Here is an 18,016-nt window from a genome sequence, read left to right as displayed (position 1 = left end):
TCCATTGTAAGTGTACCATCTAGCAGGAGACCCAAATATGCCACTCTCATTTCAATAGTCTCAAGTGAACAGGCCATTATTCTGGGATCATGTATTAATACTACAAATAAATAATACCCCTCTTCATGCACTGTGCATACTTGGCAATTATTTAATTATCTGTAAGAGTTCATTTAATGTCTATATTCCCCACTTGACTATGAGTTCCATGAGTGGAGAGGTTGATTTATTATTTTTATAAATATTTTTACAACTATAATTCCAAAATCTTCCTGACTTATTAACTAGTGCATAATTGGTAATCAGTAAGTTTTCTTCATGGACTGACTGACACATACATCTAAAAATCTCACAATACTTTAGAAAGTGGAAAAGAAAAGAAAATACAGGGAAGTAGAATATCTCTGTGTGGGAATTTATAAAAAAAATCAAATTTCTCCTCCACTAATTAATAAATTTTCTATATTTGCAATCAAAGTTCCATAGTTTTAAAAATTTTACAACTTAATGAGATGATTCTAAATTCACCTGGAATAGAATTAATAGCAGTCAATAAATATTCTATTTTATTTTATTTGTTATTTTTAAAATAAAGTATTTATTTTTAAAGATTTTATTTATTTGACAGAGAGAACCCATGCAGAGGGAGGAGCAGACAGAGGGACAGGGAGAAGCAGGCCTCCCACTGAGCAGGGAGCCCTATGTGGGTCTCCATCCCAGGACCCTCGGATCATGACCTGAGCTAGAGGCAGTTGCTTAACTAAGCCACCCAGGTGCCCTCAATAAATATTTTAAAAGCAGACTAATGTGAGGCAAAGTTTGCTTCCAAACTAAAAAGATGTTATCTATAATTTTAAGAATTAAAACTATGTGGCAACCTTCTGCTGCGGGAGCTGTTACGGAGCACCAGCCATGGCTCTGCACTACCTCATGGCCGTGGGCCTCAAGAAGAGACACAAGGTGACTAAGAAGGTGAGCAAGCTGGGGCACTGCCATCGCCATGGGTGCCTCACCAAGCACACCAAGTTCATGCGGACATGATCTGAGAGGTGGGAGGCTTCGCTCCCTGTGAATGGTGAGCCATGGAGCTGCTCAAGTTCTCCAAGGACAAGCACGCCCTCAAGTTCATCAAGAAAAGAGTGGAGGCACACATCCATGCCAAGAGCAAGAGAGAGGAGCTGAGTAATGTCCTCACCGCCATGAAGAAAGTGACAGACAAGAAGGACTGAACCCCCACACCCCCCCATGTAATAAAGCCTTTTTGGAACTTGAAAAAAGAAAACCCCAACAAACAAACAAAAAAATGGATGTGGCAAAGTAATGAATGAAAACAACAGAAAGCACAGAAAGAGACCTCAGCATATAAATGAAAATTTGGTAATTTATTTCAAATCAATATAGAAGTAGATTATTTAGTAAGTAGTGATGGGATAAAGACTAAGTCACTTGGAAATAAATGGTGTCCTTGCCTCACTTTATATACTAATATTTTTTGAATGGATTAAATCATCAATTATAAAGAGAATATGACCATAAAATACTACAAAAAAGGGGCAGGAGAATAACTCTTTAAGCACAACTTCTAGGACAGAATCATAAAGAATTTAAAGATAAACATGGCTATCCAAAAAAAATATAATGATGCTGTACGTCAGAGGAAGGGCATAAACTCTATGCAAAGACCAAATGCTTTTCCAAGGGGCAGTGAAGAAAGAGCCAAACGCCTTTCTTGTGGGTCTTCCTAGGGTTCCCCTTGGTCAAAGAGGCAAGCTTTCACTTGATTTGCAGGCCTGAAGTTGGATTGAATCTATAGTGTTTGCACTTGTGATTTGAGACGTTCTAATTCAGACTTCTACCAAGATCATATAAAACTTGGATTATTAAAGATGTATCTGTTATGGGGAAATACATATATTCATAATGATAAGTTGATAAACCCCAAGAGCATTATTGGCTTTGTGTACCTGAGATTTACTGAAAGCCTGTCAACTGGCTGACTTTAACAAACAAGTTCACTTCCATTGAAAAATGTCAGGTTAAGCAAAAGAAATGAAATCTTGCCATTTGCAATGACATGTATGGAACTAGAGGGTATTATGCTTAGCGAAATAAATCAATCGGAGAAAGACAATTATCATATGATCTCCCTGATATGAGGAAGTTGAGAGGCAACATGGGGGGTTTCGGGGGTAGGAAAGGAATAAATGAAACAAGATGGGATTGGGAGGGAGACAAACCATAAGTGACTCTTAATCTCACAAAACAAACTGAGGGTTGCTGGTGGAGGGGGATAGAGAGAAGGTGGTTGTGGATATTGGGGAGGGTATGTGCTATGGTGAGTGCTGCGAAGTGTGTAAACCTGGTGATTTCAAAATACCCCTGGGGCTAATAATACATTATATGTTAAAAAAATGTAAAAAAAAAAATCAGCCTAAACATGTAATAAGCAATACCTTTGGATAATAGTAGTCTTTCTACCCTCTGAGTGAGACTTACAGGTAGTAAGTAACAGAGTTAAACTATTTGGACTTACTGGCTGCAGTGTATATATTCCAGATTTAAGAGTTTTATTTAACTAATAGTAGTTCGTGAAAATCTTTGCTCTCTTAGCCAGTATTCAATGTGGAGACTATAGTTTATGATTACGTTTATTGACAACAGCAATGATAAAAGCAACAATAATTTGAAATTGCACTTATGTGGACCCTTCTAGAGGTAAACACAATAAAAAAAATCTAAGTAATTCTGACCCAAAATTTAGGAGGTGGAACTCTAGTACTCCACTCCCATGGAGAGAAAATTCAGGTAAGAAAAATACTGCATACTATTACTTTACTCTGATCAATTCTATATCATAAAACACTAAGTTGCATGCAAAAAAAGAATAAATCAAATATCACAGCAATCAGTATGATTTAATTCTGTTCAGTGACAAATTATTCAATAATAACTACATGCCATTCACTGTGCTAGATCCTCAAGATAGAAAGATGAAGAAAACACTAGATTTAAAAATTCCAAATTGTTAATAAAATCAAATAAATATGCCACCTGCCAAGTTTTTTAAAAATAAGATTTTACTTTTAAGAATCTCTACACCCAACATGGGGCTTGAACTCACAACCCTGAGATCAAGAGTTGCACGCTCCATCCACTGAGCCAGCCAGCCACCCGTACCGACCTTTCTTTAAAGGTGCAAAAATGGACAAAGACTTGCTACACAGAAAACAAGGATGGCAATATGTATGTGAGAAAAATCCTTGTTAAGACACTGCACTTAAAAAGCTGTGTAGCAGAAGTTTGGTTCCATGTTGACTTTGATCTCTGAAAGGGAGTTAGGTCTATTCAAACGTTGAATCTATGCAGAGGCCATAAGCTCTCAGTACACGGTATTTAAGTACAGACAGTAGAATAGACCCAAGGAGAGCCTGGAGTAACTCCCTACTGTGGCAATAAATGTTAATGTGCTATATCAGGAAATTTAGCAAGGACCCAAGGACAAATGAAGAGTGAGGAGTAAAAAGAGAATGAAAAAGAGAAAGGAAAAGAAACCATCCTACTCAACATGAGTGTCTAAATAATAAGTCCATAAATAAATCAAGTGTCAAGAAATCTGAACACAATCAACACCTGCAGGCAGGAATTTCTCTTAAGTGAAAACAATTTTAGGGGACAGTCCGAACTAAATTTTGAAAGAAGCCGATTAGAATATCCAGAGATTTAAAAAAAATGTTTTTATTGAAAGTATGCAATAAATAGGTACAAAATATAAACAGGTAGATAAGAAAAGGAATAAATAAGAAATCTTGGAAATGAATTATATTAGCTATTTTTTAGGGAAATAAAATAGAGGAAATGGACTGATATAGGTGAAGGAAGGACTGTGATACTGAATAATGCATATGTAACTTGACACAGAAAGGAAAAGGGATTTAAAACAAAAACACGGTGGGGGGCACCTGGGTGGCTCAGCTCAGGTCATGATCTCAGGGTCCTGGGATCGGCCCTACACCGGGCTCTCTGCTCAGCAGGGAGGCTGCCTGACTCTGCCTGCCTCTCTGATAACTCCCTCTCTGTCAAATAAATAAAATCTTTAAAAACAAACAAACAAAACCAAAAACAAGGGGACGCCTGTGTGGCTCAGTTGTTAAGCATCTTCCTTCAACTCAGGTCATGATCCCAGTGTCCCAGGATCGAACCCTGCATCGGGGTCCCCGCTCAGTGGGAAGCCTGCTTCTTTCTCACCTAACCGCCCCCTTGCTTCTGTTTCCTCTCTTGCTATGTCTCTCTCTGTCAAAAAAATAAATAATATTAAAATTAAATTAAATTAAATTAAATTAAATTAAAACATAAAGAAGTATTAAGAGACAGATGGGGAGGACTAAGAGACCTTAGCAATCATATATGAGTTCCAGGAGGGGAAATGGAAAGACTAGCAAGGACACAATATTTAAATACGGTTATGCTGGGAAAAAAAAAAAAATGGGCAGAGGACATGAACAGACATTTCTGCAAAGAAGACATCCAGATGGCCAACAGACACATGAAAAAGTGTTCAACATCACTCACCATCAGGGAAATGCAAATCAAAACCACAATGAGATATCACCTCACACCAGTCAGAATGGCTAAAATTAACAAGTCAGGAAATGACAGATGCTGGCGAGGATGTGGAGAAAGGGGAACCTCCTACATTGTTGGTGGGAATGCAAGCTGGTACAGCCACTCTGGAAAACAGCATGGAGGTTCCTCAAAAAGTTGAAAATAGAGCTTCCCTATGACCTAGAAATTGCACTACTGGGCATTTACCCTAAAGATACAAACGTAGTGATCCCAAGGAGCATGTGCACCTGAGTGTTTATAGCAGCAATGTTCACAATAGCCAAACTATGGAAAAAACCTACATGTTCATCAACAGATGAATGGATAAAGAAGATGTGGTGTGTGTATATATATATACAATGGAATACTATGCAGCCATCAAAAGAAATGAAATCCTGCCATTTGAGACAGCGTGGATGGAACTAGAGGATATTATGCTTAGCGAAATAAGTAAATCGGAGAAAGACAACTATCATATGATCTCCCTGATATGAGGAAGTGGAGATGCAACATGGGGGCTTTTTGGGGTAGGAAAAGAATAAATGAAACAAGATGGGATCAGGAGGGAAACAAATCACAAGAGACTCTTAATCTCATAAAACAAACTGAGGGATGCTGGGAAGGGTGGAGGGGATAGGGAGAGGGTAGTGGGGTTATGGACATTGGGGAGGGTATGTGCTATGCTGAGTGCTGTGAAGTGTGTAAATTTGGCGATTCACAGACCTGTACCCTGGGGCTAATAATACATTATATGTTTATAAAAAAATAAAAAATAATTAAAAAGAAAAAAATTGTTAGCTGAGAACTCAAGAATTGAAGACCTGTGGACTCATATTAAAAGTGCACTCTTAGTGTTAAATATGATAACTAAATATATACCCATGCCTAGACACATCATAGAGAAACAAAGAATATACAAATAAAGATAAAATCTAAAAAGCTATCAGGGAAAAGATTATTTACAAAGGAACAACACATGAGTAATAGCAGTCATTGGAAAATAATGGAGTCCTGATATCTTCAAATTGCTAATAATCATTACCCTGAAATTTTATATTTAGCTAAACTATCAAAGAAGAATGAAAGGCCCTATCTTAGCATTTCCCAGCAAAGTCCTTACCTCCCCAAGAAAACCCTCACTAAAATCACTATCTAGGTATGCTTGAGAAATTATGTACACCAGAAAGAAGAAAAGGAACCCAGAAGGAAAACAGCATAAGAGAAACGGAAGTGGGCATGGAAGTGGAAAAAATGTCAGAAAATATGGTCAACTAGTAACTGCAAAATATGTGCACATAATGAACATACGCACAAACACAACGGACAACAGTAACAAGATGGATGGCAGAATGGAGAGGTTCAAAAGTAAGCAATTTGGCTAAAATGCTTAGAAATATAAAGCAATAGCCAAAAAAATGTGTTTGAGAATGATGGTAACCACAATCATTCCAACAAAAGAGTAGAAAAATAGTGGGAAAAGGAACAAAGAAAGAGTATGACATCAACAAGAAAAAGGTCCAAATACATAAATAATCACAGATTATGTAAATAGATTAAACACAGGGATTATTAGCATTTCTAAAAATATCACAGATCAGATGAAAATAAAGGGATGAAAAAGGACTTGTCAGCAAATCCTGATCGAAAGAAAGTCAATGTAACAATGTTAATACCAATCAAACAGAATTTGAGTCGAAACGTACTCTTAAGCATAATGAGATTAAAAAATTATAGGACTGAGGAGGCCTGAGTATAACCTGGAAAGCCTTATAGATATAAGGATGCAGAGAAAGCATTTGACAAAATTGAATAGAAATGGAGTTTTATTAACATGGTTTTAAATTAAAAAAACCAATAGCTGACTTATTCTTAAGATGAAGCTTGAAAGCATTGACTTCAAGATAAGGATCATGACAAATACATCATCCTCATGACTTTTCTATTATGTTCTATTGTAAGTCAATGCTATAGGCTTCTTTTAAAAAAAAAAAAATGAGAAAACAAAACCTGAAGCTAAAACTGTTTTTTAGACAATATACTTGTATATATAATAAAACCATGAAAAAAAATAAAGCCAAGAAGTTTTCTAAATTCAAAGTCAAGAAAGACAACAATAATATAATATATTTATATGTGCTTATTATGTGCTATACACTCTTAAAAGCAATTAAATATTGATTTAGTTAATCCTCACAATAATCACTGAGGGGGTAGGTTTCAATATCCTCATTTTGTGAATGAGGAAACTGAAGCATGGAAAGGTTAGATCATTTTCCCAAGGATACAGAGCTAGTGAAGTGGGGGAGCTGGGATTCAAACCCAGGTATCTTAGATCTGGTGTCTGGGCTCTAATCACACATGCCACAACACTCCTATACTCCCGGAAAGAACCAATCAGCCAATGTAGTGTAAAGGCAGAGAGAGCCAAGTCATATGGTTTCACTTATTTGTGGAGCATAACAAATAACATGGAGGACATATGGAGATGGAGAGGAGAAGGGAGTTAAGGGAAACTGGAAGGGGGAATGAAGCATGAGAGACTATAGACTCTGAAAAATAATCTGAGGGTTCTGAAGGGGCGGGGGTGGGAGGTTGGAAGAGCCAGGTGGTGGGTATTATGGAGCCCTGGGTGTGGTGCATAAATAATGAATTCTGTTATGCTAAATGAAATTAATAAAAAAAAAACTAAGGATCTCAACAACATTAGCAATAAGGATAGCTAAGAATAAATACAGATAACATGTGAGTATCTTATGGATACAATTACCCCCAAATTTGCAAAATAAATGACATAAAAAGAAACCTGAAGATACAAAGATATATGTGTTATTTTTGCTTAATGTACGCTAAATACAACTGCAATAGATATTTTGAAAGCATTTTCAGCGGGATTTTATGAACTTTTATAAAAGTCTGTGAGAAAGTAAAGGCCCACCAATAGCTAAGAAATATTCAAATACTTGGGGAGAAAAATGAGGTGGGAAGGTATGTCCTATATGATATGGAAACCTGCTATGGCTATTAAGAGACAGTATGAGTAAGACATTGGGTTACTGGACAGGGAGAGGGAGACCAATCAGAACAGAACAGAGAGCTCAGAAACAGACCCAAACATATCTGGAAGCATGAGTATCTGCCAAAGGGGGAGAGAAGATAAACTCATCAACGAATGTTGATGAATGGGAGTGCAGAGGTGGCTTCCTGGTGAGACCGGAAAGGACAATAAAGGGTTTTCAACTTCTTGTATTGTTTCACTTAAAAACAGTAACACACTGAAAAAATAAAATTAAACAAACAAACAAACAAAAAAAACCCCAGTAACACCAGAAACAGCATGAAGCAATGGATAGATATGGTGAAAGTGGGTGGATAGATGGTCATGTAGACATTACTACTATTTGAAATACTGCACAATAGTAAAAGCAGAATAGCTATAAATACATTTGTAGGTCAAGAAGACATTGGACAATATTCTGCACCATTTCTTATAGTTCTCTGAGAGCTAGAAATAGAAAGTTATCTTATCATGACACAGAATTCCATCTCAAAACACTCAATATCATACTTAATATTAAAGTACAAGAGGAATCCTCCTAAAAATCCAGAGAGGTGGAGTGCCTGGGTGCCTCAGTCATTAAGCATCTGCCTTGGGCTCAGATCATGATCCCACGGTGCTGGGATCGAGCCTCGCAATGGGCTGGCTCTCCGCTCAGCAGGAAGCCTGCCTCTCCCTCTCCCACTCCCTCCGCTGTATTCCTTCTCTCTCTCTCTCTCTTTGTCAAATAAATTAGAAAAAAAAAAAGAGGGGAAAAGATATCCATTTTACAACTCTTAAATAGTATTATTCTTCAAGTTCTAGCATGAGCAATAGCAGTAAACATAGAAAAGGAATAATTATTATAAAAAGAAAGATAAGTCTATTAGTTATGGGTGGAATTAAATATCTAGTAAATACAAGAGAATACTGAATATTGTATAGAGAAAAGCTCAGCAAAATAGCTGAAGGCATGATAAATATGCAAAAACCAATGGCATTATAATATTTGAGCACTACTTTCAAAGTACTAAATGGGATGGAATATGACTTATTTATAGTATTAAGGGAAATACGAGATACCTGTAAGTTCTCTGATCAAGACATACACAAGAACTTTAGAGAATAGCTTGAGCTACTGTAGAATGGGATGGAATAACAGAAAAAAAATAGAATAAGGGCAGGGATAGCACATACTGTTTTTGTTTTTGTTGTTGTTGTTTTTTTTAAATATCACGAGTAGGTTGGAAATGGAATGATTACTCAACTGGAGTGCTGAGCAAACAGATTACTCTTCTGGAGGGACAAATATTTCACCCTGTGTGAAAAGCAAGTACCACGCAGATGAAAGATACAAATAAGTTCACCAAACTTAACTACTTCCTTACTGGGCCCTGCTATGTTTCTTCCTCTGCCTCAAACGCACACCCTACCCCACCCACTCTTCACCTGGCTCACCCCTAAGAATCCCTCATTATTTAGGTAAGCTATTAATTTCTCCAGGAAGCCTCCCTGGAGCCCTGGCTACACATCACCAAGACTGCTTTGACCTCCCTCCTGCGTACACATGTGCCTATCCTAAGACTTCTCTCATCAGATTGTAATCCTCAGTTCTGTAATCAGAAGTTCTGTAAGGTTAGGCACCATGTCTTAGTCATCACTACTGCCCCGGTGCATTTCCACTCAAGGTCTAAACAAATTGCCAAAAGTTCCCTTCCTACTGTCTCCCATTCCTGGCAGCTCTCTGCATTCTCTTCTGGCAGCTCCTCATTCTAAAAGGGCTGAGGTTTTCAAGAGAACCTGAAGAAGTTTCAGAGCTTGCATCTAGAATGTTCTCAAACAGCTGTTTGCTTGTGGATCTCACCAAAATGGTGGCGTTATGAAAAGAAGCAGCATGAAGCCATCCCTCTTTTCTCTTTAGCCCTTAAAATCTCTTCTGCACACAGTGTGTCTTCATGGGTTTTATTTATTGCTTTGACTTCTGAATAGTACTTTTCCTTTCAAGATAATCAGACTGGCAAGCGTCATCTCCCTCCCAACAGTAGCTCAGAGTTTTGTCTTAGTGATGACCAGCAGATGACTCCAGTAGCAGCTCACTTTGTCTTGCCACTGTCTCATCCGCACAATTCCAAGACCCAACAGGAACAGCCTCGCCACTACCATTGAGGCTTAAATCAATCACTGCACAGCCAGAGTTCTCAAATCTCCCTCATGCCTGGGTCCTAAAGCCTCGTGGTTTTGTAGGTAGCAAGGCGGATCCCTTCAACACCACCCTTTGGTTCCCTTCCCCTCTTAAGAGTTCCATTGCCACTACCTCAAGACCTCAAGACAGCCTGAGGGTGGCCTTTTCTCATCCAAATCTGCCTCAAAATAGTTCATCCTCCCCAAGGCATAGTACCTGCCGTCTTGAGACTCCTTTTCAGTGCTAGATGTTCCAAGGTCTTTCTGTACAAATCACCTCTGCTTATTTCCCCATATTCCTTGTTATACAATCGTTCTACCTTCCAGTAACACCAAATCATAATGACTTGTTGAAGAAAGTGAGCCCACGTTTCTGATTCTTTACATGTTTCATGTTGTTTGTTCCAATGGTTGTACCAATTTGGCCCGTCAGTTACCATGCTGAAATCCTGTCTGTCTTCCTCTTGCCCCTTCCAACACCTAGCATCCCCTCCTCTTCCAACCAGGTGGGATCTTGCTTTCTTTCAACAAATAGTACTTCCCATTGCCTTTGGAGGAATTATGCATTACTCTAACATGAATTCTTGCCCTTTAATCATATGCTTTTCCCTTACTTCTTGGTGACAAACTTCTTGGGGTTCTGTTCTAGAATTTTCTTCTTTCCTTTACATGTCTGGTGTCATGCTTCACTTATAGCAAATGTTCAAGAAAATTGGTTGAATTGCAAATATCTATGGGCTTTCATTAATACCTCATTTTAAAATTAAATAGACTTACTCATATCTAAATTAATCTACAGTAGGATTCTTTTTTTTACTGCTTTTAATTTTATTCAGGACTGACAAGGAAAAGATAAGTTCTTGATCTGGGCAAACTGTATTTTAAAAATTACCTCTGAAAATAATAATTAAAATATTACCTTAATACAAAACAACTTAAACTATTTTAGATGCAGAAAAACATTAATATCATATGGCATAAGAGTAAGATGTTGGAAGTAGGTGAGAAAAGGAACAATATAAATTCAACATGTGCTCGCTTAGCAACCTAAAAAAGAGCAAGCCTTTCAGAAATTGAAGTGAAATGATAATCATCACATCTGGTCTTTTTAAAAAAGCTAGTCAAAGTCACAGCTTTGCTATATAGCAAAGAACCCAACCAAACACTGGAGAAGAAAATATGTCTCCAGAAAAATGTGATCCTAATTAAAAGACAATTAAATCATGTCTTGATAAAAAGATGTATTCATTTCAGAACTTTAACAAAGTTGTACATTGTTCTTCAAGATCACTGGTTTTAAAACAAGGGTACACATCAGAATCACATATGCAACTTAAAAAAAAAAAAATCCACCCCAGAACAAGTAAATTATTGTCTTCCACTGGGAGGGGAGGGGAATGTGTACATGTATTTTTAAATATCTACAGAAGTGATTCGGATTTATACACCTGTAATAGGGGCAGGGTTTATGGGTCTAAAGCCATAGGGAGAAGGGGCTCGTTAGGAAAAAGAATACAAAATTAGAAAGTAAACCCATGTAAGTGGGAATAGGGGCTCTGAAGCTTAACTCTCATCAGTCTCAAGTAAGTCTGCCTCTGTCTCTCTGTATTTAGGATGACCTTGATCACAGCACCCCTTTAGACTGGCTATGGCATTAGTCTATTACTGTGTTGTTATTACCAATAATAAAAAATAATGAAATAATTTTCATTGCAAAAGAAAACAAGGGCCAACACTATTATTTACTAAATATTGTTCTCTCACTATGTGCTAGATATAGTGCTCATCCCTTCCTGTGGACACCTAACTAAACGTCCATAACCCGATGAGATTAAGCACAACTAATTATCCCTGCGCTCTGAATGTGGGAACAGCGGCTTATTGAAGTGAAATACTGTGTTCAACCTTAAACAGTTAGCTAACCGTCAAGACGGAGACTTAAAATATTAACTCAATTGCTTTGAGATAAGTATTTGGGATCGAGACTATAGATATTGTTTCTCAAAGTTAGTTCTTATCGGTTCTATAGCCACTGAGTATGGATTCACACCTGGACATGGCCACTATTTGACATTCTGACATACAGTGACATTTTGCCACTATTTGCTGTTTTACCTAGTTAGACGGGAAAAGAAAGGCTAGAAGCATCAAAACAAAGGTGTCAGTTAAAGTCACTAAATCAAAGGACTGTTTGACATTTTAACTTCAACATCATCACACTTGGACTTGGCCCGGAAGCCACGGGCCTGCAGTTCAAACAGTCTTTCACAAGATGGCTCCCTTGCTATCCTCAGTTGCTACTTATATAATAAAAATCCTACAACGCAATTGTAAAGTTACAAATCTTTAGGAAGGTATGTATTTCTTGTTGGTTTTTGAGCCTTTCTAAAATCAGGACTATCTGATTAAATTGCTACCAGGCACTTTTGTGAACAAGATTCTCTTATATTACCTATATTGAAAGCTAAAAGTTGAGAGGAAATTCCCTTGGCAAAGGAATTTTGCCCCCCAAATGATAATAATCTACCTGTGCATGGTTGCCTAACTCCCCCAGCTTCTTCTTTAGTACATTGGAAGTACATCCCACCCTTTTTTCACCCAGGCAAGGATGTGCTTGGTGAGGGCGTGGGAGGAGGGAGAGAGAGGTCTTGCCAGGGGAGAAGGAAGGGCACATTTAGTCCTAAAGTGCTGCTCTCCATTCCCGGGTGAGAAGAGCCCCAAGTGAAGACAACCCAGGAGGAGGGAAACAGCTTATCTCAAGTTTTTCTCAGTTTCCGCAAGCCTCTCACCGAGAGCACATTGAACTGGTTTTAGATTTAATTCTGAGTTATTTTACAGATATGCATTTTAAAAAGTATTTATTTTATTGTATTTATTAATTGACAGAGACAGCAAGAGAGGGGACACAAGTAGGGGCAGTGGGAGAGGGAGAAGCAGGCTTCCCGCTGAGCAGGAAGCCCAATGAGGGGCTCGAACCCAAGACCCTGGGATCATGACCTGAGCCGAGGGCAGATGCTTAATGCCCGAGCCCCCAGGAGCCCCTCAAAAGATCTATTTATTTCAGAGAGAGAGAGTGTGTGGGAGCATGAGTCAGGGAAGGGGCAGAGGGAGAAAGAGAGAATCTTAGGCAGACTCCCTGCTGAGCGAGGAGCCCAACCCAGGGCTGGACGGATCTGACACCCCCGAGACCATGACCTGAGCCGAAACCACGAGTAGGTTGCTCAACCAAATGACCCACCCAGGAGCCTCATAAAGATATGCATTTTTGATAAAACATGACCACTAAATGTTGGCCGACTCTCTTGTCTGATGCTCAAGCCAATAAACAGAGATCTAGTCAAGGTGTAATGAAGTATTTCTATAAATGGCTGCAAATTCATGTGCTATTTAACTAGCTATTATCCAATTCTCCCTTTATCCCAAGAAAAGAGAAAAAAGATCCAGTAGCACTAAAGAAATGGGGAACTACTTCTAGTAAAAAATATGAATAATGAGTTGTTCCACTTTTTTTTTTTTTCAAAGAGAGAAAGAGAGCTTAAGCACACATGGGAAAGGGAGCAGGCATGGACAGAAGGAGAGGGAGAAAGAATCTTAAGTAGGCTCTATGACCAGTTCAGAGCACCATGTGGGCTCCAGGTGGGCCCTCAAGACCCTGAGATCATGACCTGAGCCAAAATCAAGAGTTGAATGCTTAACCCACTGAGCCACTCAGGTGCCCCAAATTTTTCCATGTTTTGAGAGAGCTTATAAATCAGGAATCTGAGCTTCTATAACACATTTGCTGGAAATCATACTTTTAATGGTTACTGCTAAAACAATTTTCCAGTAGGACCTTCAGTATAATTTGATGTCATATTCCTGACCATACATGGTATTAAACAATAAACTACAAAAGCAATAAATAAGGAGGCCTGGCATGCAATTCTTGATCTTGGGCCATGAGTTCTAGCCCCATGCTGGCTGTAGAGTTTACTTAAAAAACAAAAAACAAAAACAAAAGAAACCAAGCCACAAATAAAACTATACCATCCATTAGCAAAGATTGACCAGAGTTTGGTCAGGCTCTTTTGAGCTCTCTTTTTTGATTAAATCTTGGGCTCCTGTGTCCTTAAGTCCAGTTCTAGCACGAAGCCTGCTAAGTCCATTTAGACAGACTCCCCCATCCTAAAGATCTTATCACTCTCCACAGCCCATCAGGTTCCTCATCCTTTACCACTGCCAAGGTAATCTCTGAATATCCAACGACCTCTAGCAATAATCTTGATGGTTGTTTTAGCCCAAATTCTCCCTTACCCCTGATGTCTTCTCCTAGTAATTTTCTATTCACTGACCTCTTCCCTGCTCCTTGGCTATAAATTCCCACTTTGCCTTGTTGTATTCAGAGTTGAACCCAATCTCTCTCCCCTACTACAAACGTCCACATCACAGTCCTTATACTTATCACAATGGTCCTAAAGAAGATTTGTCTTACCTTCTTTAACGAGTGTCATTAAATAATTTTTTCTTTGACACTATAAGTGGTAAAAGGATAAAACTATATATTAATCGATCATCAAACCACCCTAAAAGTAATACAATAGAAACAACAGATGCAAAAAATTAAATTTTTCTGCATTTTAGAAAGTTGGACCTTAATAGACATGAATAACCTGAATGGTAAAAAAATGCTATACTATCTTTGATTTGCAATCATTTTCCTAAAATAAGTCAAATACACTCATTCGAATTTATTTTCAAGTATATTGAGGTCAGTATTGCATGATGGTTAAGACTGTAGGTTCTGGTGCCCAAATGTCTGGGTTTGAATGTTAGCTTTGCCCCCTCTAATTCCTGAGAAAATGACTAAAAAACCTCTGTGCCTTAGCTTCCCATTTGTAAAAGAGGAATGAGGATTATGTGATCTAATAGACATAAGGGTTTTAGTATGGCAACTGGCCCACAGTGGCAGTTTAAGTCTCTTTCCTGGTCATATAGACTCACTTCCTTAGCTCAGGTACTGCCACCCATGCTCAGAATTAGTGCCAGGTATTGATAAAAATAAAGGTGACATTGAGGATGATTTTGCTTTTTCACCTGAAACATGTTTAAAGTTAGGAGTTGAGCCTACATTTTCTTTTCAGGTTCCTCCCTTTGCAGATTATGCGATGGGACAAAAACAGCTATTGAACCAATGAAGTAATCCTGGAAATGAAGTGCCAGAAGTTACTGCAGTTCACCACTCACTGACAGGGCCAAGCAGGCGTTGGCAGCTCTGAGTATCTCTGCCTTCAAGAGCAAGTGGTCAACCTCCGAACAATCACAGCAGAGGCTGCTGTTGTAGAAGAACTACTTGACATCTCTCAGAGGATTGCTAGACAGGCTCTTGTCTGAGATGGCCTATTAGTTTTCCATATTCACGATACAAAGTGCCATGAATTGAGGGAGAAAAGGCATCTGCATTTTAAAATTATTGTTTTTTATTTTTAAAAAAGATTTTATTTATTTATTTGACCGAGAGAGAGACACAACAAGAGAGGGAACACAAGCCAGGGGAGTGGGAGAGGGAGAAGCTGACTCCCCGCTGAGCAGGGAGCCCGAATTGGGCCCGATCCCAGGACCCTGAGATAATGACCTAAGCCAAAGGCAGATGCTTAATGACTAAGCCACCCAGGCATCTGCAGTTTTTTTTAAAACAAATCTGTTGAAATGACCAATGGAATTCTCACTGCATCGTTCATTAAACAAACATGGAAAACTGAGGCCAAGAAGACAAGTGTTGGGTGATCACAGCAAAGCATAGGTTGAAGACATAAAATGCAAAGTTTTCAAGTGCTGAATGTCTGTATTTAATATGATTTAACGCGAAATTAAGGAACTATGCTTGCTTTGTCTATTGCCTTGAGGCAGTAATGCAAAACTCATCAACTACGGCCTGTGTCAGACAGAAGGGAGAGTGTGACAGCCAACCTATCTGGAAGATGCATAATTATCCAGATAGCGACCCTGAGTGTTGACAGCTGAAGTCAGGTCATTTTGATGAAAGAACACATCACCAAAACCATTAAAGGGCATTGATTAAATTCACTTTAAATGCAACAGCCACTGGCATCTTAAAGATTCATCTCCGCTAGGAGATTAGATTCTCATGTATTCTTTGATTTTGACAAATTAAATTTCCTCCAACTAATTTATTTGTGCATCTCATTTTTTGTAAAGATATACAGTGGAAGAAAACCAAGGATGTACATTTACATGTTTAAAAACTATACCATCAACAACAAAACGGTAAGGCCGCTTTAGCTTAAACATCATACAAGGTTTTTCTCACACACGTGGTAAAGGAAGATGGCTATACTGTGCTTAATTCAGAATTTATAAGTCAAAAGAGTGTTGAAGAGCACATCGTCCAGTGCATTTTAAGCCTATTTTCTGCCAATTACTTGTAAATTTTCCAAAGGTAACAATGGCAGAGCCCCTTTACCTAGAAAGGTGGAGTCTAGAACGGAGTTCTTAACCATTAGGAGAAAGATAGTAGATAGTTATCTATCTAGACAGTTATCATCAGCTCACTCACAATTTATGATAAAACATAACGATTCTACCTTTTTTCAGCATAGGATGCAACACAGAGATCAGAGGTTACAAGTGCCAATACCATACCCAAGTTCTGTGGGTTTAAAACCTCACTAAAGCTGTGTACCTGCTGCATGATTTAGGCATATTATTTAACCTTTCAGTGCCTTGGTTGGCTAATCCAAGAATGGGTATTTTCTCAGTTGATTCCCAAAGTAACACTCATTTAATAAAACGTATTGAAAGTAAGTTTTAAGACTTATTTATACCAAGGCTCAGAAATGTTAAGTAAAACATGTAAGGGCTATCAGAAGTCACAGCCAGTGCTACACACTGATGTGTCTGACCTCCAAGTCCCGCCTTGCTGCTGAGACAAGCTGTCGGACCTCGGACGCAGCCCACCATCCCTTGCCCCACCACAGACAGACACTCACGCACAAACAGGTCTATTTCTCTGTTTCATATCTGTCTGAAATTCAGACAGTCTGATTTAAAGGGGATTCCAGGAGGTGGAGGGTGTGGAGGGAGTATGAAAACCACTGATTCGCACCAGAAAGCATCCTTACGTCTTAGTATCTTGCATACCCTCATTGGATCTTCAAGTGAAGCATGAACACACGTTAAAAAAAAGAAAAGGACCTTCAAGTGAAGCATGAACACACGTAATTAGGAGAAGGACTGACCTTGTCCTAAATGTGGACTCCTTTGCCCTGAATTCAGTCTATTAGGAAAGCCCAACCCTGGAAGGTAACAGAACTGTCTCAAAGATAGCTCAGAACAATAACTACAAAATAATACTATTTCCTTGTTTCTATAGCAATTCAGAGCCTGTACATGGAGAATATGGGAGGATTTTCCACTCAGGAGAGGGGAGTAGACTGAAATGCACACACCAGTAGCTAAGGCTACTTCTGTTATCCTGCTGGTAAGCCTACCCAAATGAATTAAGGAGAAACAAGTTCTGGGCCTCCATCCCCACTCTGTGTCCTCCAGTTAGAAACACAGATCCAAAGTGAAAGCAAGTAATATAGAAAACTGGAAAAGAGATATCATCTTTTAGACTCCTTTAAAATTATACCTCCCACTCCTAGTCTATTTTCCTAGTCTATTTTTTCCCCACAGCTCTATAATTAACATCTAACATGCCATATAATTTAGTTCCTTGTTAAATATCTCACTAGTTTTTTTTTTGTCTGTTTGTTTGATGTATTCCAACCATCTAGACACTACTTAATAGTTGCTCAATAAATATTTGCCAAGTGAATGAATGAGTAAGAGGAAGAGAACATCTCTGAAAGTGGTATACTGCAGAGCCCAGAATATGTCTGGAAGGCATGATAGGAGAGAATAAAACATTAGGTCTATAAATCTGGAGTCTAAAGCCACCAAAAAATGAATTCACTGAGATCTAAAGACAAAATTAAATAAAGAAAAAAAGATGGATAGGATAATATAATATTGAAAGAAAACTGTACAGCTGCAAAAATTAAATCTGTATTTAAGATAATAAGGAGAACTGAAATAGCAAAAATTCTAACCATTGCTGCAGCTTACAGAACACAAAAGAATTTCCAGAATTATAGAAAAAAATAAAGGTAGAAGGAATTTCAAAATGTCAATAATATATAGAGAAAACTGAGAGCAAAG

The 18,016-nt window shown here is 38.3% G+C and overlaps 1 protein-coding gene and 1 pseudogene across 4 annotated transcripts in view; one reads left to right on the top strand and one right to left on the bottom strand.

Annotated features, from left to right (window-relative positions):
- KCNK2 (potassium two pore domain channel subfamily K member 2) overlaps positions 1 to 18,016 on the bottom strand; it is a 220,112-nt gene that overhangs the window by 79,447 nt on the left and 122,649 nt on the right. The window lies entirely within an intron of this gene.
- Positions 913 to 1,229, top strand: LOC116576558 (annotated as a pseudogene).

This window comes from Mustela erminea, chromosome 17, assembly GCF_009829155.1.
Source record: "Mustela erminea isolate mMusErm1 chromosome 17, mMusErm1.Pri, whole genome shotgun sequence".
Lineage (NCBI taxonomy): Eukaryota > Metazoa > Chordata > Mammalia > Carnivora > Mustelidae > Mustela > Mustela erminea.
Note: the sequence above shows the minus strand (reverse complement) of the source record. Positions and strands in the feature narration are given on the sequence as shown.